The sequence below is a fragment of the Drosophila mauritiana genome, unplaced genomic scaffold (assembly GCF_004382145.1).
Source record: "Drosophila mauritiana strain mau12 unplaced genomic scaffold, ASM438214v1 U_207, whole genome shotgun sequence".
NCBI classification, from domain to species: domain Eukaryota; kingdom Metazoa; phylum Arthropoda; class Insecta; order Diptera; family Drosophilidae; genus Drosophila; species Drosophila mauritiana.
Window position 1 is genome coordinate 1 of NW_022881342.1, and position 23,806 is coordinate 23,806.

Below are 23,806 nucleotides of genomic sequence, written 5' to 3' on the forward strand. Positions count from 1 at the left end.
AGTTTAATGAATTGTGTCAAGTTGCCAAACACCTCGTCATCAATTTAGTGACGCATATGATATTGTCCCTATCATATAATTTTTGATATAAAGACTTTAAAGAATTTATCAAGTTGCCAAATACCTCGTCATCAATTTAGTGACGCATATGATATTGTCTCTATCATATAATTAATATAAAGACTTTAATGAATTGTGTCAAGTTGCCAAACTCGTCATCAATTTAGTGACGCATATGATATTGTCCCTATCATATAATTTTTGATATAAATTTAAAGAATTGTATCAAGTTGCCAAATACCTCGTCATCAATTTAGTGACGCATATGATATTGTCTATCATATAATTAATATAAAGACTTTAATGAATTGTGTCAAGTTGCCAAACACCTCGTCATCAATTTAGTGACGCATATGATATTGTCCCTATCATATAATTTTTGATATAAAAACTTTAAAGAATTGTATCAAGTTGCCAAATACCTCGTCATCAATTTAGTGACGCATATGATATTGTCCCTATCATATAATTAATATAAAGACTTTAATGAATTGTGTCAAGTTGCCAAACACCTCGTCATCAATTTAGTGACGCATATGATATTGTCCCTATCATATAATTTTTGATATAAAGACTTTAAAGAATTATATCAAGTTGCCAAATACCTCGTCATCAATTTAGTGACGCATATGATATTGTCTCTATCATATAATTAATATAAAGACTTTAATGAATTGTGTCAAGTTGCCAAACACCTCGTCATCAATTTAGTGACGCATATGATATTGTCCCTATCATATAATTTTTGATATAAAAACTTTAAAGAATTGTATCAAGTTGCCAAATACCTCGTCATCAATTTAGTGACGCATATGATATTGTCCCTATCATATAATTAATAAAGACTTTAATGAATTGTGTCAAGTTGCCAAACACCTCGTCATCAATTTAGTGACGCATATGATATTGTCCCTATCATATATTTTTGATATAAAAACTTTAAAGAATTGTATCAAGTTGCCAAATACCTCGTCATCAATTTAGTGACGCATATGATATTGTCCCTATCATATAATTAATATAAAGACTTTAATGAATTGTGTCAAGTTGCCAAACACCTCGTCATCAATTTAGTGACGCATATGATATTGTCCCTATCATATAATTTTGATATAAAGACTTTAAAGAATTTATCAAGTTGCCAAATACCTCGTCATCAATTTAGTGACGCATATGATATTGTCTCTATCATATAATTAATATAAAGACTTTAATGAATTGTGTCAAGTTGCCAAACACCTCGTCATCAATTTAGTGACGCATATGATATTGTCCCTATCATATAATTTTTGATATAAAGACTTTAAAGAATTCTATCAAGTTGCCAAATACCTCGTCATCAATTTAGTGACGCATATGATATTGTCTCTATCATATAATTAATATAAAGACTTTAATGATTTGTGTCACGTTGCCAAACACCTCATCAATTTAGTGACGCATATGATATTGTCCCTATCATATAATTAATAAAGACTTTTTAAAGAATTGTATCAAGTTGCCAAACACCTCGTCATCAACTACTATATTATGGTTGCGCCGACCTCTCATATTGTATTCTCTTATGTCTTCATAGGATTTTGGCAATTATACGAGTAAATTAAATAATATACATATGAAAATGATTAATTATTATATGTATAAGGGAAAAAATGCTGAAATATTCCCATATTATCTTAGTATTATAGAGGAAAGACCGTTGCCGACCTCTGATATTGTTCAAAACTTATGTATTTATATGATTTTGGCAATTATATGAGTAAATTAAATAATATACATATAAAATGATTAAATATTATATGTATAAATGTATAAAGGAAAAATGATGAAATATTCCCACATTATCTTAGTATTATAGAGGAAAGACCGTTGCTGACCTCTGATATTGTTCAAAACTTATGTATTTATATGATTTTGGCAATAATATGAGTAAATTAAATAATATACATATGAAAATGATTAATTATTATATGTATAAATGTATAAGGGAAAAAATGCTGAAATATTCCCATTATCTTAGTATTATAGAGGAAAGACCGTTGCTGACCTCTGATATTGTTCAAAACTTATGTATTTATATGATTTTGGCAATTATATGAGTAAATTAAATAATATACATATGAAAATTATTAATTATTATATGTATAGGGGAAAAAATGCTGAAATATTCCCATTCTCTTAGTATTATAGAGAAAAGCCATTATAGTGAGAGGGTATAGTAGTGTAAACGACCGGAATTACGACAGAGGGTTCAAAAACTACTATAGGTAGGCAGTGGTTGCCGACCTCTCATATTGTTCAAAACTTATGTATTCATATGATTTTGGCAATTATATGAGTAAATTAAATAATATACATATGAAAATTATTAATTATTATATGTATAAGGGGAAAAAATGCTGAAATATCCCACATTCTCTTAGTATAATAGAGAAAAGCCATTATAGTGAGAGGGTATAGTAGTGTAAACGACCGGAATTACGACAGAGGGTTCAAAAACTACTATAGGTAGGCAGTGGTTGCCGACCTCTCATATTGTTCAAAACTTATGTATTCATATGATTTTGGCAATAATATGAGTAAATTAAATAATATACATATGAAATGATTAATTATTATATGTATAAGGGAAAAAATGCTGAAAATATCCCACATTCTCTTAGTATTATAGAGAAAAGCCATTATAGTGAGAGGGTATAGTAGTGTAAACGACCGGAATTACGACAGAGGGTTCAAAAACTACTATAGGTAGGCAGTGGTTGCCGACCTCTCATATTGTTCAAAACTTATGTATTCATATGATTTTGGCAATAATATGAGTAAATTAAATAATATACATATGAAAATGATTAATTATTATATGTATAAGGGAAAAAATGCTGAAAATATCCCACATTCTCTTAGTATTATAGAGAAAAGCCATTATAGTGAGAGGGTATAGTAGTGTAAACGACCGGAATTACGACAGAGGGTTCAAAAACTACTATAGGTAGGCAGTGGTTGCCGACCTCTCATATTGTTCAAAACTTATGTATTCATATGATTTTGGCAATAATATGAGTAAATTAAATAATATACATATGAAAATGATTAATTATTATATGTATAAGGGAAAAAATGCTGAAAATATCCCACATTCTCTTAGTATTATAGAGAAAAGCCATTATAGTGAGAGGGTATAGTAGTGTAAACGACCGGAATTACGACAGAGGGTTCAAAAACTACTATAGGTAGGCAGTGGTTGCCGACCTCTCATATTGTTCAAAACTTATGTATTCATATGATTTTGGCAATAATATGAGTAAATTAAATAATATACATATGAAAATGATTAATTATTATATGTATAAGGGAAAAATAATCATATTATATATGAATAATGGAAAAAAAATGAAATGTTCCTATAATCTCTTAATATATAAGAGAATAGCCCGTATGTTGGGTGGCAAACGGAATTGAAAATACCCGCTTTGAGGACAGCGGGTTCAAAAACTACTATAGGTAGGCAGTGGTTGCCGACCTCCCGCATTATTCGAAATATTTATTTCGGATTATGTTTATATTGGTTACATACAATAAAGTATATTATTATCCGTACAAATTTGTTTCTCAGTTCTATAGAACACGGGACTTGGCTCCGCGGATAATAGGAATATACGCTTTATAGATAATATCGTTGAAACAAAAGTCAAGTTTCTATTATATAGAATAACAAATCGTTTCCATATATTATCGTTAATTTTTGGAGGCAGGCAAATATTAATTTATTACCTGCCGTATAGTTGGATTATTATATCGTTACGGTATAATACAAATATGGATTCTTATGAAAGAAATATAAAATTATATATTAAATGTGGAAATATTATCATATGCGCTTGGTTTTATGTTATATATTACCAGAGATATATATGAAAAGAGATAAATTTTAAATTTATCTTCAAAATGCAAATGATTTAACTTAATATTTATATTGGTTAAACAAAAATTGTACATGTGTGGATACAATAATTATGTATGTTGGAAATAAAATGATATTTTATAATGAAATATGTATGTATAAAAAGATAAAATTATAGAAATATATATATTACAATAATTAGATGAAATTCTTGTTATATTGGTAAAACAAGTATAAATTAAAAATGAAAATATGGATTACGAATGCTATATAAAAATGGCCGTAATCGAATGGATTTTTTTACTTATATATTTAAAATTTTACCCAAAGGCGAAATATTGAATTTTATTCAATATAATAAAATCATGGAATTATATAAAGTGAAAAATCTATATATCTATATATCTATTATATTGCTTATTTCGATTCAAAATATATGAATGGAATATGAAGGAAAAACATTATTCTGGTTGATCCTGCCAGTAGTTATATGCTTGTCTCAAAGATTAAGCCATGCATGTCTAAGTACACACGAATTAAAAGTGAAACCGCAAAAGGCTCATTATATCAGTTATGGTTCCTTAGATCGTTAACAGTTACTTGGATAACTGTGGTAATTCTAGAGCTAATACATGCAATTAAAACATGAACCTTATGGGACATGTGCTTTTATTAGGCTAAAACCAAGCGATCGCAAGATCGTTATATTGGTTGAACTCTAGATAACATGCAGATCGTATGGTCTTGTACCGACGACAGATCTTTCAAATGTCTGCCCTATCAACTTTTGATGGTAGTATCTAGGACTACCATGGTTGCAACGGGTAACGGGGAATCAGGGTTCGATTCCGGAGAGGGAGCCTGAGAAACGGCTACCACATCTAAGGAAGGCAGCAGGCGCGTAAATTACCCACTCCCAGCTCGGGGAGGTAGTGACGAAAAATAACAATACAGGACTCATATCCGAGGCCCTGTAATTGGAATGAGTACACTTTAAATCCTTTAACAAGGACCAATTGGAGGGCAAGTCTGGTGCCAGCAGCCGCGGTAATTCCAGCTCCAATAGCGTATATTAAAGTTGTTGCGGTTAAAACGTTCGTAGTTGAACTTGTGCTTCATACGGGTAGTACAACTTACAATTGTGGTTAGTACTATACCTTTATGTATGTAAGCGTATTACCGGTGGAGTTCTTATATGTGATTAAATACTTGTATTTTTTCATATGTTCCTCCTATTTAAAAACCTGCACTAGTGCTCTTAAACGAGTGTTATTGTGGGCCGGTACTATTACTTTGAACAAATTAGAGTGCTTAAAGCAGGCTTCAAATGCCTGAATATTCTGTGCATGGGATAATGAAATAAGACCTCTGTTCTGCTTTCATTGGTTTTCAGATCAAGAGGTAATGATTAATAGAAGCAGTTTGGGGGCATTAGTATTACGACGCGAGAGGTGAAATTCTTGGACCGTCGTAAGACTAACTTAAGCGAAAGCATTTGCCAAAGATGTTTTCATTAATCAAGAACGAAAGTTAGAGGTTCGAAGGCGATCAGATACCGCCCTAGTTCTAACCATAAACGATGCCAGCTAGCAATTGGGTGTAGCTACTTTTATGGCTCTCTCAGTCGCTTCCCGGGAAACCAAAGCTTTTGGGCTCCGGGGGAAGTATGGTTGCAAAGCTGAAACTTAAAGGAATTGACGGAAGGGCACCACCAGGAGTGGAGCCTGCGGCTTAATTTGACTCAACACGGGAAAACTTACCAGGTCCGAACATAAGTGTGTAAGACAGATTGATAGCTCTTTCTCGAATCTATGGGTGGTGGTGCATGGCCGTTCTTAGTTCGTGGAGTGATTTGTCTGGTTAATTCCGATAACGAACGAGACTCAAATATATTAAATAGATATCTTCAGGATTATGGTGCTGAAGCTTATGTAGCCTTCATTCATGGTGGCAGTAAAATGTTTATTGTGTTTGAATGTGTTTATGTAAGTGGAGCCGTACCTGTTGGTTTGTCCCATTATAAGGACACTAGCTTCTTAAATGGACAAATTGCGTCTAGCAATAATGAGATTGAGCAATAACAGGTCTGTGATGCCCTTAGATGTCCTGGGCTGCACGCGCGCTACAATGAAAGTATCAACGTGTATTTCCTAGACCGAGAGGTCCGGGTAAACCGCTGAACCACTTTCATGCTTGGGATTGTGAACTGAAACTGTTCACATGAACTTGGAATTCCCAGTAAGTGTGAGTCATTAACTCGCATTGATTACGTCCCTGCCCTTTGTACACACCGCCCGTCGCTACTACCGATTGAATTATTTAGTGAGGTCTCCGGACGTGATCACTGTGACGCCTTGCGTGTTACGGTTGTTTCGCAAAAGTTGACCGAACTTGATTATTTAGAGGAAGTAAAAGTCGTAACAAGGTTTCCGTAGGTGAACCTGCGGAAGGATCATTATTGTATAATATCCTTATCGTTAATAAACATTTGTTATAATACAAATAAATACAATTTACCAAAATAAAAATATTACAAAATGATTCCACGGAATCAAAAGTTAAAGTCAAAATAAAATGAAGATGGCTTTTATTTTATATGTGGGGCTTGGCAACCTCATAAAAAGACTTTAACATTATTAATGTTGTTGTGCGTATTTGTGGCAGTACCTACTACAACAATGGCGTTTCCTATAAAAACAAATTCTCGAAAATGGAAATCGAAGAAACTGAACAAAATTTGAAAGTAGAAGTCGAATTAAAATTAAAATAATTTTGAATGTGGTATTCAAAATAAGTGTGTGTGTATATGGACCATAATATACACGCGTTGCGAATATGTATTGTTCATCTATGTTATGAGCATACGTTGGCTAATGCAACAACCTAAAATATACAATGTTTGTACCTGTCATCCATCAGGTTAATGTTTTATATAAATTTTGCAGTATGTGTCACCCAAAATAGCAAACCATAACCAGATTTTTATGATACATAATGCTTATATGAAACTAAGACATATCGCAACATTTATTTTTAGGTATAAAAATAAATTTATTGAAGGAATTGATATATGCCAGTAAAATGGTGTATTTTTAATTTCTTTCAATAAAAACAATATTGATATTATATAAAAATGAATTATAAAACTCTAAGCGGTGGATCACTCGGCTCATGGGTCGATGAAGAACGCAGCAAACTGTGCGTCATCGTGTGAACTGCAGGACACATGAACATCGACATTTTGAACGCATATCGCAGTCCATGCTGTTATGTACTTTAATTAATTTTATAGTGCTGCTTGGACTACATATGGTTGAGGGTTGTAAGACTATGCTAATTAAGTTGTTTATAAATTTTTTATAAGCATATGGTATATTATTGGATTAAATAATGATTTTATTCATAATATTAAAAAAGAAATGAAAAACATTATCTCACATTTGAATGTGAAAAACGAAGAGAAATATTTTCTTTTTCAATCAAATAATACTGAGAAATGTCTAGCATAAAAAATTGAAATATTTTTCATCTAGAATTGTCTCTTATTAATGATTCGGAAAAAGAAAAATCTTGGTTTTGTTATTATTCTTCGTTGGTTCGTTAAATGGATAAAAAATAACTTTGCTTACAAGAACTATTGGAACTATTTATAACGAATTTAATTGATTGTTTTATCATTTATATATAAGAATTTATGGCAAAAAATAGTTATATATACAACCTCAACTCATATGGGACTACCCCCTGAATTTAAGCATATTAATTAGGGGAGGAAAAGAAACTAACAAGGATTTTCTTAGTAGCGGCGAGCGAAAAGAAAACAGTTCAGCACTAAGTCACTTTGTCTATATGGCAAATGTGAGATGCAGTGTATGGAGCGTCAATATTCTAGTATGAGAAATTAATGATTTAAGTCCTTCTTAAATGAGGCCATTTACCCATAGAGGGTGCCAGGCCCGTATAACGTTAATGATTACTAGATGATGTTTCCAAAGAGTCGTGTTGCTTGATAGTGCAGCACTAAGTGGGTGGTAAACTCCATCTAAAACTAAATATAACCATGAGACCGATAGTAAACAAGTACCGTGAGGGAAAGTTGAAAAGAACTCTGAATAGAGAGTTAAACAGTACGTGAAACTGCTTAGAGGTTAAGCCCGATGAACCTGAATATCCGTTATGGAAAATTCATCATTAAAATTGTAATATTTAAATAATATTATTAAGAATAATGTGCATTTTTCCATATAAGGACATTGTAATCTATTAGCATATCCCAAATTTATCATAAAAATATAACTTATAGTTTATTCCAATTAAATGCTTGCATTTTAACACAGAATAAATGTTATTTAATTTGATAAAGTGCTGATAGATTTATATTATTACAGAGCGTTAATTTTTCGGAATTATATAATGGCATAATTATCATTGATTTTTGTGTTTATTATATGCTCTTGTATGATTAACAATGCGAAAGATTCAGGATACCTTCGGGACCCGTCTTGAAACACGGACCAAGGAGTCTAACATATGTGCAAGTTATTGGGATGTAAACCTAATAGCGTAATTAACTTGACTAATAATGGGATTAGTTTTTTAGCTATTTATAGCTAATTAACACAATCCCGGGGCGTTCTATATAGTTATGTATAATGTATATTTATATTATTTATGCCTCTAACTGGAACGTACCTTGAGCATATATGCTGTGACCCGAAAGATGGTGAACTATACTTGATCAGGTTGAAGTCAGGGGAAACCCTGATGGAAGACCGAAACAGTTCTGACGTGCAAATCGATTGTCAGAATTGAGTATAGGGGCGAAAGACCAATCGAACCATCTAGTAGCTGGTTCCTTCCGAAGTTTCCCTCAGGATAGCTGGTGCATTTTAATATTATATAAAATAATCTTATCTGGTAAAGCGAATGATTAGAGGCCTTAGGGTCGAAACGATCTTAACCTATTCTCAAACTTTAAATGGGTAAGAACCTTAACTTTCTTGATATGAAGTTCAAGGTTATGATATAATGTGCCCAGTGGGCCACTTTTGGTAAGCAGAACTGGCGCTGTGGGATGAACCAAACGTAATGTTACGGTGCCCAAATTAACAACTCATGCAGATACCATGAAAGGCGTTGGTTGCTTAAAACAGCAGGACGGTGATCATGGAAGTCGAAATCCGCTAAGGAGTGTGTAACAACTCACCTGCCGAAGCAACTAGCCCTTAAAATGGATGGCGCTTAAGTTGTATACCTATACATTACCGCTAAAGTAGATGATTTATATTACTTGTGATATAAATTTTGAAACTTTAGTGAGTAGGAAGGTACAATGGTATGCGTAGAAGTGTTTGGCGTAAGCCTGCATGGAGCTGCCATTGGTACAGATCTTGGTGGTAGTAGCAAATAATCGAATGAGACCTTGGAGGACTGAAGTGGAGAAGGGTTTCGTGTGAACAGTGGTTGATCACGAGTTAGTCGGTCCTAAGTTCAAGGCGAAAGCCGAAAATTTTCAAGTAAAACAAAAATGCCTAACTATATAAACAAAGCGAATATAATACACTTGAATAATTTTGAACGAAAGGGAATACGGTTCCAATTCCGTAACCTGTTGAGTATCCGTTTGTTATTAAATATGGGCCTCGTGCTCATCCTGGCAACAGGAACGACCATAAAGAAGCCGTCGAGAGATATCGGAAGAGTTTTCTTTTCTGTTTTATAGCCGTACTACCATGGAAGTCTTTCGCAGAGAGATATGGTAGATGGGCTAGAAGAGCATGACATATACTGTTGTGTCGATATTTTCTCCTCGGACCTTGAAAATTTATGGTGGGGACACGCAAACTTCTCAACAGGCCGTACCAATATCCGCAGCTGGTCTCCAAGGTGAAGAGTCTCTAGTCGATAGAATAATGTAGGTAAGGGAAGTCGGCAAATTAGATCCGTAACTTCGGGATAAGGATTGGCTCTGAAGATTGAGATAGTCGGGCTTGATTGGGAAACAATAACATGGTTTATGTGCTCGTTCTGGGTAAATAGAGTTTCTAGCATTTATGTTAGTTACTTGTTCCCCGGATAGTTTAGTTACGTAGCCAATTGTGGAACTTTCTTGCTAAAATTTTTAAGAATACTATTTGGGTTAAACCAATTAGTTCTTATCAATTATAACGATTATCAATTAACAATCAATTCAGAACTGGCACGGACTTGGGGAATCCGACTGTCTAATTAAAACAAAGCATTGTGATGGCCCTAGCGGGTGTTGACACAATGTGATTTCTGCCCAGTGCTCTGAATGTCAAAGTGAAGAAATTCAAGTAAGCGCGGGTCAACGGCGGGAGTAACTATGACTCTCTTAAGGTAGCCAAATGCCTCGTCATCTAATTAGTGACGCGCATGAATGGATTAACGAGATTCCTACTGTCCCTATCTACTATCTAGCGAAACCACAGCCAAGGGAACGGGCTTGGAATAATTAGCGGGGAAAGAAGACCCTTTTGAGCTTGACTCTAATCTGGCAGTGTAAGGAGACATAAGAGGTGTAGAATAAGTGGGAGTATTTAGACCTCGGTTTGGTATCGTCAATGAAATACCACTACTCTTATTGTTTCCTTACTTACTTGATTAAATGAACGTGTATCATTTCCTAGCCATTATACGGATATATTTATTATATCTTATGTATTGGTTTTTGATGCAAGCTTCTTGATCAAAGTATCACGAGTTTGTTATATAATCGCAAACAAATTCTTTAATAAAACGATGCATTTATGTATTTTTGATTTGAAAATTTGGTATAACTCCAATTACTCAGGTATGATCCAATTCAAGGACATTGCCAGGTAGGGATTTGACTGGGGCGGTACATCTCTCAAATAATAACGGAGGTGTCCCAAGGCCAGCTCAGTGCGGACAGAAACCACACATAGAGCAAAAGGCAAATGCTGACTTGATCTCGGTGTTCAGTACACACAGGGACAGCAAAAGCTCGGCCTATCGATCCTTTTGGTTTAAAGAGTTTTTAACAAGAGGTGTCAGAAAAGTTACCATAGGATAACTGGCTTGTGGCGGCCAGCGTTCATAGCGACGTCGCTTTTTGATCCTTCGATGTCGGCTCTTCCTATCATTGTGAAGCAAAATTCACCAAGCGTTGGATTGTTCACCCATGCAAGGGAACGTGAGCTGGGTTTAGACCGTCGTGAGACAGGTTAGTTTTACCCTACTAATGACAAAACGTTGTTGCGACAGCATTCCTGCGTAGTACGAGAGGAACCGCAGGTACGGACCAATGGCACAATACTTGTTCGAGCGAACAGTGGTATGACGCTACGTCCGTTGGATTATGCCTGAACGCCTCTAAGGTCGTATCCGTGCTGGACTGCAATGGATAAATAAGGGGCAATTTGCATTGTATGGCTTCTAAACCATTTAAAGTTTATAATTTATTTTATAAACGACAATGGATGTGATGCCAATGTAATTTGTAACATAGTAAATTAGGAGGATCTTCGATCACCTGATGCCGCGCTAGTTACATAAAAAGCATTATTTAATACAATGACAAAGCCTAGAATCAATTGGTAAAACGACTTTTGTAACAGGCAAGGTGTGTAAGTGGTGAGCAGCTGCCATACTGCGATCCACTGAAGCTTATCCTTTGCTTGATGATTCGATAAATAAATGATTTTCCTGTAGCCAAACAAAACCTCGTCATCATTTAGTGACGCATATGATATTGTCCCTATCATATAATTTTTGATATAAAGACTTTAAAGAATATATCAAGTTGCCAAATACCTCGTCATCAATTTAGTGACGCATATGATATTGTCCCTATCGTATAATTTATTGATATAAAAGACTTTGAAAGAATTTCTATCACGTTGCCAATACCTCTCATCAATTTAGTGACGCATATGATATGTCCCTATATATAATTATATAAAAGACTTTAAAATATCAAGTTCAAATATCTCATCAATTAGGACGCAATGATATGCCCAATTAATTATATAAAGACTTTAATGAATTGTGTCAAGTTGCCAAACACCTCGTCATCAATTTAGTGACGCATATATATTGTCCCATCATATAATTTTTGATATAAAACTTTAAGAATTGTATCAAGTTGCCAAAATACCTCGTCATCAATTTAGTGACGCATATGATATTGTCCCTATCATATAATTAATATAAAGACTTTAATGAATTGTGTCAAGTTGCCAAACACCTCGTCATCAATTTAGTGACGCATATGATATTGTCCCTATCATATAATTTTTGATATAAAAAACTTTAAAGAATTGTATCAAGTTGCCAAATACCTCGTCATCAATTTAGTGACGCATATGATATTGTCCCTATCATATAATTAATATAAAGACTTTAATGAATTGTGTCAAGTTGCCAAACACCTCGTCATCAATTTAGTGACGCATATGATATTGTCCCTATCATATAATTTTGATATAAAACTTTAAAGAATTTATCAAGTTGCCAAATACCTCGTCATCAATTTAGTGACGCATATGATATTGTAAAGACTTTAATGAATTGTGTCAAGTTGCCAAACACCTCGTCATCAATTTAGTGACGCATATGATATTGTCCCTATCATATAATTTTTGATATAAAACTTTAAAGAATTGTATCAAGTTGCCAAATACCTCGTCATCAATTTAGTGACGCATATGATATTGTCCTATCATATAATTAATATAAAGACTTTAATGAATTGTGTCAAGTTGCCAAACACCTCGTCATCAATTTAGTGACGCATATGATATTGTCCCTATCATATAATTTTGATATAAAGACTTTAAAGAATTGTATCAAGTTGCCAAATACCTCGTCATCAATTTAGTGACGCATATGATATTGTCTCTATCATATAATTAATATAAAGACTTTAATGAATTGTGTCAAGTTGCCAAACACCTCGTCATCAATTTAGTGACGCATATGATATGTCCCTATCATATAATATAAAGACTTTAAAGAATTCTATCAAGTTGCCAAATACCTCGTCATCAATTTAGTGACGCATATGATATTGTCTATCATATAATTATATAAAGACTTTGGTCATCAATTTAGTGACGCATATATATCCTTTTAAAGAATTGTATCAAGTTGCCAAACTCGTCATCAACTACTATATTATGGTTGCGCCGACCTCTCATATTGTATTCTCTTATGTCTTCATAGGATTTTGGCAATTATACGAGTAAATTAAATAATATACATATGAAAATGATTAATTATTATATGTATAAGGGAAAAAATGCTGAAATATTCCCATATTATCTTAGTATTATAGAGGAAAGACCGTTGCCGACCTCTGATATTGTTCAAAACTTATGTATTTATATGATTTTGGCAATTATATGAGTAAATTAAATAATATACATATAAAATGATTAAATATTATATGTATAAATGTATAAAGGAAAAAATGATGAAATATTCCCACATTATCTTAGTATTATAGAGGAAAGACCGTTGCTGACCTCTGATATTGTTCAAAACTTATGTATTTATATGATTTTGGCAATAATATGAGTAAATTAAATAATATACATATGAAAATGATTAATTATTATATGTATAAATGTATAAGGGAAAAAATGCTGAAAATATTCCCATATTATCTTAGTATTATAGAGGAAAGACCGTTGCTGACCTCTGATATTGTTCAAAACTTATGTATTTATATGATTTTGGCAATTATATGAGTAAATTAAATAATATACATATGAAAATTATTAATTATTATATGTATAGGGGAAAAAATGCTGAAATATTCCCACATTCTCTTAGTATTATAGAGAAAAGCCATTATAGTGAGAGGGTATAGTAGTGTAAACGACCGGAATTACGACAGAGGGTTCAAAAACTACTATAGGTAGGCAGTGGTTGCCGACCTCTCATATTGTTCAAAACTTATGTATTCATATGATTTTGGCAATTATATGAGTAAATTAAATAATATACATATGAAAATTATTAATTATTATATGTATAGGGGAAAAAATGCTGAAATATTCCCACATTCTCTTAGTATTATAGAGAAAAGCCATTATAGTGAGAGGGTATAGTAGTGTAAACGACCGGAATTACGACAGAGGGTTCAAAAACTACTATAGGTAGGCAGTGGTTGCCGACCTCTCATATTGTTCAAAACTTATGTATTCATATGATTTTGGCAATTATATGAGTAAATTAAATAATATACATATGAAAATTATTAATTATTATATGTATAAGGGAAAAAATGCTGAAAACATTCTCTTAGTATAATAGAGAAAAGCCATTATAGTGAGAGGGTATAGTAGTGTAAACGACCGGAATTACGACAGAGGGTTCAAAAACTACTATAGGTAGGCAGTGGTTGCCGACCTCTCATATTGTTCAAAACTTATGTATTCATATGATTTTGGCCATATGAAAATGATTAATTATTATATGTATAAGGGAAAAAATTCTGAAAATATCCCACATTCTCTTAGTATTATAGAGAAAAGCCATTATAGTGAGAGGGTATAGTAGTGTAAACGACCGGAATTACGACAGAGGGTTCAAAAACTACTATAGGTAGGCAGTGGTTGCCGACCTCTCATATTGTTCAAAACTTATGTATTCATATGATTTTGGCAATAATATGAGTAAATTAAATAATATACATATGAAAATGATTAATTATTATATGTATAAGGGAAAAAATGCTGAAAATATCCCACATTCTCTTAGTATTATAGAGAAAAGCCATTATAGTGAGAGGGTATAGTAGTGTAAACGACCGGAATTACGACAGAGGGTTCAAAAACTACTATAGGTAGGCAGTGGTTGCCGACCTCTCATATTGTTCAAAACTTATGTATTCATATGATTTTGGCAATAATATGAGAAAATGATTAATTATTATATGTATAAGGGAAAAAATGCTGAAAATATCCCATAGTATTATAGAGAAAAGCCATTATAGTGAGAGGGTATAGTAGTGTAAACGACCGGAATTACGACAGAGGGTTCATACTATAGGTAGGCAGTAATATTGTTCAAAACTTATGTATTCATATGATTTTGGCAATAATATGAGTAAATTAAATAATATACATATGAAAATGATTAATTATTATATGTATATAATCATATTATATATGAATAATGGAAAAAAAATGAAATGTTCCTATAATCTCTTAATATATAAGAGAATAGCCCGTATGTTGGGTGGCAAACGGAATTGAAAATACCCGCTTTGAGGACAGCGGGTTCAAAAACTACTATAGGTAGGCAGTGGTTGCCGACCTCCCGCATTATTCGAAATATTTATTTCGGATTATGTTTATATTGGTTACATACAATAAAGTATATTATTATCCGTACAAATTTGTTTCTCAGTTCTATAGAACACGGGACTTGGCTCCGCGGATAATAGGAATATACGCTTTATAGATAATATCGTTGAAACAAAAGTCAAGTTTCTATTATATATAGAATAACAAATCGTTTCCATATATTATCGTTAATTTTTGGAGGCAGGCAAATATTAATTTATTACCTGCCGTATAGTTGGATTATTATATCGTTACGGTATAATACAAATATGGATTCTTATGAAAGAAATATAAAATTATATATTAAATGTGGAAATATTATCATATGCGCTTGGTTTTATGTTATATATTACCAGAGATATATATGAAAAGAGATAAATTTTAAATTTATCTTCAAAATGCAAATGATTTAACTTAATATTTATATTGGTTAAACAAAAATTGTACATGTGTGGATACAATAATTATGTATGTTGGAAATAAAATGATATTTTATAATGAAATATGTATGTATAAAAAGATAAAATTATAGAAATATATATATTACAATAATTAGATGAAATTCTTGTTATATTGGTAAAACAAGTATAAATTAAAAATGAAAATATGGATTACGAATGCTATATAAAAATGGCCGTAATCGAATGGATTTTTTTACTTATATATTTAAAATTTTACCCAAAGGCGAAATATTGAATTTTATTCAATATAATAAAAATCATGGAATTATATAAAGTGAAAAATCTATATATCTATATATCTATTATATTGCTTATTTCGATTCAAAATATATGAATGGAATATGAAGGAAAAACATTATTCTGGTTGATCCTGCCAGTAGTTATATGCTTGTCTCAAAGATTAAGCCATGCATGTCTAAGTACACACGAATTAAAAGTGAAACCGCAAAAGGCTCATTATATCAGTTATGGTTCCTTAGATCGTTAACAGTTACTTGGATAACTGTGGTAATTCTAGAGCTAATACATGCAATTAAAACATGAACCTTATGGGACATGTGCTTTTATTAGGCTAAAACCAAGCGATCGCAAGATCGTTATATTGGTTGAACTCTAGATAACATGCAGATCGTATGGTCTTGTACCGACGACAGATCTTTCAAATGTCTGCCCTATCAACTTTTGATGGTAGTATCTAGGACTACCATGGTTGCAACGGGTAACGGGGAATCAGGGTTCGATTCCGGAGAGGGAGCCTGAGAAACGGCTACCACATCTAAGGAAGGCAGCAGGCGCGTAAATTACCCACTCCCAGCTCGGGGAGGTAGTGACGAAAAATAACAATACAGGACTCATATCCGAGGCCCTGTAATTGGAATGAGTACACTTTAAATCCTTTAACAAGGACCAATTGGAGGGCAAGTCTGGTGCCAGCAGCCGCGGTAATTCCAGCTCCAATAGCGTATATTAAAGTTGTTGCGGTTAAAACGTTCGTAGTTGAACTTGTGCTTCATACGGGTAGTACAACTTACAATTGTGGTTAGTACTATACCTTTATGTATGTAAGCGTATTACCGGTGGAGTTCTTATATGTGATTAAATACTTGTATTTTTTCATATGTTCCTCCTATTTAAAAACCTGCACTAGTGCTCTTAAACGAGTGTTATTGTGGGCCGGTACTATTACTTTGAACAAATTAGAGTGCTTAAAGCAGGCTTCAAATGCCTGAATATTCTGTGCATGGGATAATGAAATAAGACCTCTGTTCTGCTTTCATTGGTTTTCAGATCAAGAGGTAATGATTAATAGAAGCAGTTTGGGGGCATTAGTATTACGACGCGAGAGGTGAAATTCTTGGACCGTCGTAAGACTAACTTAAGCGAAAGCATTTGCCAAAGATGTTTTCATTAATCAAGAACGAAAGTTAGAGGTTCGAAGGCGATCAGATACCGCCCTAGTTCTAACCATAAACGATGCCAGCTAGCAATTGGGTGTAGCTACTTTTATGGCTCTCTCAGTCGCTTCCCGGGAAACCAAAGCTTTTGGGCTCCGGGGGAAGTATGGTTGCAAAGCTGAAACTTAAAGGAATTGACGGAAGGGCACCACCAGGAGTGGAGCCTGCGGCTTAATTTGACTCAACACGGGAAAACTTACCAGGTCCGAACATAAGTGTGTAAGACAGATTGATAGCTCTTTCTCGAATCTATGGGTGGTGGTGCATGGCCGTTCTTAGTTCGTGGAGTGATTTGTCTGGTTAATTCCGATAACGAACGAGACTCAAATATATTAAATAGATATCTTCAGGATTATGGTGCTGAAGCTTATGTAGCCTTCATTCATGGTGGCAGTAAAATGTTTATTGTGTTTGAATGTGTTTATGTAAGTGGAGCCGTACCTGTTGGTTTGTCCCATTATAAGGACACTAGCTTCTTAAATGGACAAATTGCGTCTAGCAATAATGAGATTGAGCAATAACAGGTCTGTGATGCCCTTAGATGTCCTGGGCTGCACGCGCGCTACAATGAAAGTATCAACGTGTATTTCCTAGACCGAGAGGTCCGGGTAAACCGCTGAACCACTTTCATGCTTGGGATTGTGAACTGAAACTGTTCACATGAACTTGGAATTCCCAGTAAGTGTGAGTCATTAACTCGCATTGATTACGTCCCTGCCCTTTGTACACACCGCCCGTCGCTACTACCGATTGAATTATTTAGTGAGGTCTCCGGACGTGATCACTGTGACGCCTTGCGTGTTACGGTTGTTTCGCAAAAGTTGACCGAACTTGATTATTTAGAGGAAGTAAAAGTCGTAACAAGGTTTCCGTAGGTGAACCTGCGGAAGGATCATTATTGTATAATATCCTTATCGTTAATAAACATTTGTTATAATACAAATAAATACAATTTACCAAAATAAAAATATTACAAAATGATTCCACGGAATCAAAAGTTAAAGTCAAAATAAAATGAAGATGGCTTTTATTTTATATGTGGGGCTTGGCAACCTCATAAAAAGACTTTAACATTATTAATGTTGTTGTGCGTATTTGTGGCAGTACCTACTACAACAATGGCGTTTCCTATAAAAACAAATTCTCGAAAATGGAAATCGAAGAAACTGAACAAAATTTGAAAGTAGAAGTCGAATTAAAATTAAAATAATTTTGAATGTGGTATTCAAAATAAGTGTGTGTGTATATGGACCATAATATACACGCGTTGCGAATATGTATTGTTCATCTATGTTATGAGCATACGTTGGCTAATGCAACAACCTAAAATATACAATGTTTGTACCTGTCATCCATCAGGTTAATGTTTTATATAAATTTTGCAGTATGTGTCACCCAAAATAGCAAACCATAACCAGATTTTTATGATACATAATGCTTATATGAAACTAAGACATATCGCAACATTTATTTTTAGGTATAAAAATAAATTTATTGAAGGAATTGATATATGCCAGTAAAATGGTGTATTTTTAATTTCTTTCAATAAAAACAATATTGATATTATATAAAAATGAATTATAAAACTCTAAGCGGTGGATCACTCGGCTCATGGGTCGATGAAGAACGCAGCAAACTGTGCGTCATCGTGTGAACTGCAGGACACATGAACATCGACATTTTGAACGCATATCGCAGTCCATGCTGTTATGTACTTTAATTAATTTTATAGTGCTGCTTGGACTACATATGGTTGAGGGTTGTAAGACTATGCTAATTAAGTTGTTTATAAATTTTTTATAAGCATATGGTATATTATTGGATTAAATAATGATTTTATTCATAATATTAAAAAAGAAATGAAAAACATTATCTCACATTTGAATGTGAAAAACGAAGAGAAATATTTTCTTTTTCAATCAAATAATACTGAGAAATGTCTAGCATAAAAAATTGAAATATTTTTCATCTAGAATTGTCTCTTATTAATGATTCGGAAAAAGAAAAATCTTGGTTTTGTTATTATTCTTCGTTGGTTCGTTAAATGGATAAAAAATAACTTTGCTTACAAGAACTATTGGAACTATTTATAACGAATTTAATTGATTGTTTTATCATTTATATATAAAGAATTTATGGCAAAAAATAGTTATATATACAACCTCAACTCATATGGGACTACCCCCTGAATTTAAGCATATTAATTAGGGGAGGAAAAGAAACTAACAAGGATTTTCTTAGTAGCGGCGAGCGAAAAGAAAACAGTTCAGCACTAAGTCACTTTGTCTATATGGCAAATGTGAGATGCAGTGTATGGAGCGTCATATTCTAGTATGAGAAATTAATGATTTAAGTCCTTCTTAAATGAGGCCATTTACCCATAGAGGGTGCCAGGCCCGTATAACGTTAATGATTACTAGATGATGTTTCCAAAGAGTCGTGTTGCTTGATAGTGCAGCACTAAGTGGGTGGTAAACTCCATCTAAAACTAAATATAACCATGAGACCGATAGTAAACAAGTACCGTGAGGGAAAGTTGAAAAGAACTCTGAATAGAGAGTTAAACAGTACGTGAAACTGCTTAGAGGTTAAGCCCGATGAACCTGAATATCCGTTATGGAAAATTCATCATTAAAATTGTAATATTTAAATAATATTATTAAGAATAATGTGCATTTTTTCCATATAAGGACATTGTAATCTATTAGCATATCCCAAATTTATCATAAAATATAACTTATAGTTTATTCCAATTAAATTGCTTGCATTTTAACACAGAATAAATGTTATTAATTTGATAAAGTGCTGATAGATTTATATTATTACAGAGCGTTAATTTTTCGGAATTATATAATGGCATAATTATCATTGATTTTTGTGTTTATTATATGCTCTTGTATGATTAACAATGCGAAAGATTCAGGATACCTTCGGGACCCGTCTTGAAACACGGACCAAGGAGTCTAACATATGTGCAAGTTATTGGGATGTAAACCTAATAGCGTAATTAACTTGACTAATAATGGGATTAGTTTTTTAGCTATTTATAGCTAATTAACACAATCCCGGGGCGTTCTATATAGTTATGTATAATGTATATTATATTATTTATGCCTCTAACTGGAACGTACCTTGAGCATATATGCTGTGACCCGAAAGATGGTGAACTATACTTGATCAGGTTGAAGTCAGGGGAAACCCTGATGGAAGACCGAAACAGTTCTGACGTGCAAATCGATTGTCAGAATTGAGTATAGGGGCGAAAGACCAATCGAACCATCTAGTAGCTGGTTCCTTCCGAAGTTTCCCTCAGGATAGCTGGTGCATTTTAATATTATATAAAATAATCTTATCTGGTAAAGCGAATGATTAGAGGCCTTAGGGTCGAAACGATCTTAACCTATTCTCAAACTTTAAATGGGTAAGAACCTTAACTTTCTTGATATGAAGTTCAAGGTTATGATATAATGTGCCCAGTGGGCCACTTTTGGTAAGCAGAACTGGCGCTGTGGGATGAACCAAACGTAATGTTACGGTGCCCAAATTAACAACTCATGCAGATACCATGAAAGGCGTTGGTTGCTTAAAACAGCAGGACGGTGATCATGGAAGTCGAAATCCGCTAAGGAGTGTGTAACAACTCACCTGCCGAAGCAACTAGCCCTTAAAATGGATGGCGCTTAAGTTGTATACCTATACATTACCGCTAAAGTAGATGATTTATATTACTTGTGATATAAATTTTGAAACTTTAGTGAGTAGGAAGGTACAATGGTATGCGTAGAAGTGTTTGGCGTAAGCCTGCATGGAGCTGCCATTGGTACAGATCTTGGTGGTAGTAGCAAATAATCGAATGAGACCTTGGAGGACTGAAGTGGAGAAGGGTTTCGTGTGAACAGTGGTTGATCACGAGTTAGTCGGTCCTAAGTTCAAGGCGAAAGCCGAAAATTTTCAAGTAAAACAAAAATGCCTAACTATATAAACAAAGCGAATATAATACACTTGAATAATTTTGAACGAAAGGGAATACGGTTCCAATTCCGTAACCTGTTGAGTATCCGTTTGTTATTAAATATGGGCCTCGTGCTCATCCTGGCAACAGGAACGACCATAAAGAAGCCGTCGAGAGATATCGGAAGAGTTTTCTTTTCTGTTTTATAGCCGTACTACCATGGAAGTCTTTCGCAGAGAGATATGGTAGATGGGCTAGAAGAGCATGACATATACTGTTGTGTCGATATTTTCTCCTCGGACCTTGAAAATTTATGGTGGGGACACGCAAACTTCTCAACAGGCCGTACCAATATCCGCAGCTGGTCTCCAAGGTGAAGAGTCTCTAGTCGATAGAATAATGTAGGTAAGGGAAGTCGGCAAATTAGATCCGTAACTTCGGGATAAGGATTGGCTCTGAAGATTGAGATAGTCGGGCTTGATTGGGAAACAATAACATGGTTTATGTGCTCGTTCTGGGTAAATAGAGTTTCTAGCATTTATGTTAGTTACTTGTTCCCCGGATAGTTTAGTTACGTAGCCAATTGTGGAACTTTCTTGCTAAAATTTTTAAGAATACTATTTGGGTTAAACCAATTAGTTCTTATCAATTATAACGATTATCAATTAACAATCAATTCAGAACTGGCACGGACTTGGGGAATCCGACTGTCTAATTAAAACAAAGCATTGTGATGGCCCTAGCGGGTGTTGACACAATGTGATTTCTGCCCAGTGCTCTGAATGTCAAAGTGAAGAAATTCAAGTAAGCGCGGGTCAACGGCGGGAGTAACTATGACTCTCTTAAGGTAGCCAAATGCCTCGTCATCTAATTAGTGACGCGCATGAATGGATTAACGAGATTCCTACTGTCCCTATCTACTATCTAGCGAAACCACAGCCAAGGGAACGGGCTTGGAATAATTAGCGGGGAAAGAAGACCCTTTTGAGCTTGACTCTAATCTGGCAGTGTAAGGAGACATAAGAGGTGTAGAATAAGTGGGAGATATTAGACCTCGGTTTGGTATCGTCAATGAAATACCACTACTCTTATTGTTTCCTTACTTACTTGATTAAATGGAACGTGTATCATTTCCTAGCCATTATACGGATATATTTATTATATCTTATGGTATTGGGTTTTGATGCAAGCTTCTTGATCAAAGTATCACGAGTTTGTTATATAATCGCAAACAAATTCTTTAATAAACGATGCATTTATGTATTTTTGATTTGAAAATTTGGTATAACTCCAATTACTCAGGTATGATCCAATTCAAGGACATTGCCAGGTAGGGAGTTTGACTGGGGCGGTACATCTCTCAAATAATAACGGAGGTGTCCAAGGCCAGCTCAGTGCGGACAGAAACCACACATAGAGCAAAAGGGCAAATGCTGACTTGATCTCGGTGTTCAGTACACACAGGGACAGCAAAAGCTCGGCCTATCGATCCTTTTGGTTTAAAGAGTTTTTAACAAGAGGTGTCAGAAAAGTTACCATAGGGATAACTGGCTTGTGGCGGCCAAGCGTTCATAGCGACGTCGCTTTTTGATCCTTCGATGTCGGCTCTTCCTATCATTGTGAAAAATTCACCAAGCGTTGGATTGTTCACCATGCAAGGGAACGTGAGCTGGGTTTAGACCGTCGTGAGACAGGTTAGTTTTACCCTACTAATGACAAAACGTTGTTGCGACAGCATTCCTGCGTAGTACGAGAGGAACCGCAGGTACGGACCAATGGCACAATACTTGTTCGAGCGAACAGTGGTATGACGCTACGTCCGTTGGATTATGCCTGAACGCCTCTAAGGTCGTATCCGTGCTGGACTGCAATGATAAATAAGGGGCAATTTGCATTGTATGGCTTCTAAACCATTTAAAGTTTATAATTTATTTTATAAACGACAATGGATGTGATGCCAATGTAATTGTAACATAGTAAATTAGGAGGATCTTCGATCACCTGATGCCGCGCTAGTTACATATAAAAGCATTATTTAATACAATGACAAAAGCCTAGAATCAATTGTAAACGACTTTTGTAACAGGCAAGGTGTTGTAAGTGGTTGAGCAGCTGCCATACTGCGATCCACTGAAGCTTATCCTTTGCTTGATGATTCGATAAATAAATGATTTTTCCTGTAGCCAAACAAACACCTCGTCATCAATTTAGTGACATATATTGTCGATCGTCATCAATTTAGTGAATGATATTGTCCCTATCGTATAATTTTTGATATTTAAAGAATTCTATCAGTTGCCAAATACCTCGTCATCATTTAGTGACGCATATGATATTGTCCTATCATATAATTAATATAAAGACTTTAATGAATTGTGTCAAGTTGCCAAACTCGTCATCAATTTAGTGACGCATATGATATTGTCCTATCATATATTTTTGATATAAACTTTAAAGAATTGTATCAAGTTGCCAAATACCTCGTCATCAATTTAGTGACGCATATGATATTGTCTATCATATAATTTATAAAGACTTTAATGAATTGTGTCAAGTTGCCAAAGTCATCATTTAGTGACGCAATGATATTGTCGATATAAAAACAAGTTGCCAGTCATCACCATATCCTCATCAATTTAGTG

At 34.1% G+C, this 23,806-nt stretch overlaps 6 non-coding genes across 6 annotated transcripts; all 6 read left to right on the plus strand.

Moving 5' to 3' along the window:
• The first annotated feature begins 4,424 nt into the window (after positions 1-4,424).
• On the plus strand, positions 4,425-6,419 carry LOC117149395. The gene has a single exon (XR_004460266.1). It is a non-coding gene; the product is annotated as a small subunit ribosomal RNA (ribosomal RNA).
• Positions 6,420-7,105: 686 nt separating this feature from the next.
• Positions 7,106-7,284, plus strand: LOC117149392. Its single transcript, XR_004460263.1, has one exon. It is a non-coding gene; the product is annotated as a 5.8S ribosomal RNA (ribosomal RNA).
• Positions 7,285-7,678: 394 nt separating this feature from the next.
• On the plus strand, positions 7,679-11,634 carry LOC117149393. Its single transcript, XR_004460264.1, has one exon. It is a non-coding gene; the product is annotated as a large subunit ribosomal RNA (ribosomal RNA).
• Positions 11,635-16,115: 4,481 nt separating this feature from the next.
• Positions 16,116-18,110, plus strand: LOC117149396. The gene has a single exon (XR_004460267.1). It is a non-coding gene; the product is annotated as a small subunit ribosomal RNA (ribosomal RNA).
• Positions 18,111-18,796: 686 nt separating this feature from the next.
• LOC117149394 lies at positions 18,797-18,975 on the plus strand. Its single transcript, XR_004460265.1, has one exon. It is a non-coding gene; the product is annotated as a 5.8S ribosomal RNA (ribosomal RNA).
• A 395-nt stretch (positions 18,976-19,370) lies between these two features.
• LOC117149397 lies at positions 19,371-23,324 on the plus strand. The gene has a single exon (XR_004460268.1). It is a non-coding gene; the product is annotated as a large subunit ribosomal RNA (ribosomal RNA).
• The last annotated feature ends 482 nt before the right edge of the window (positions 23,325-23,806 follow it).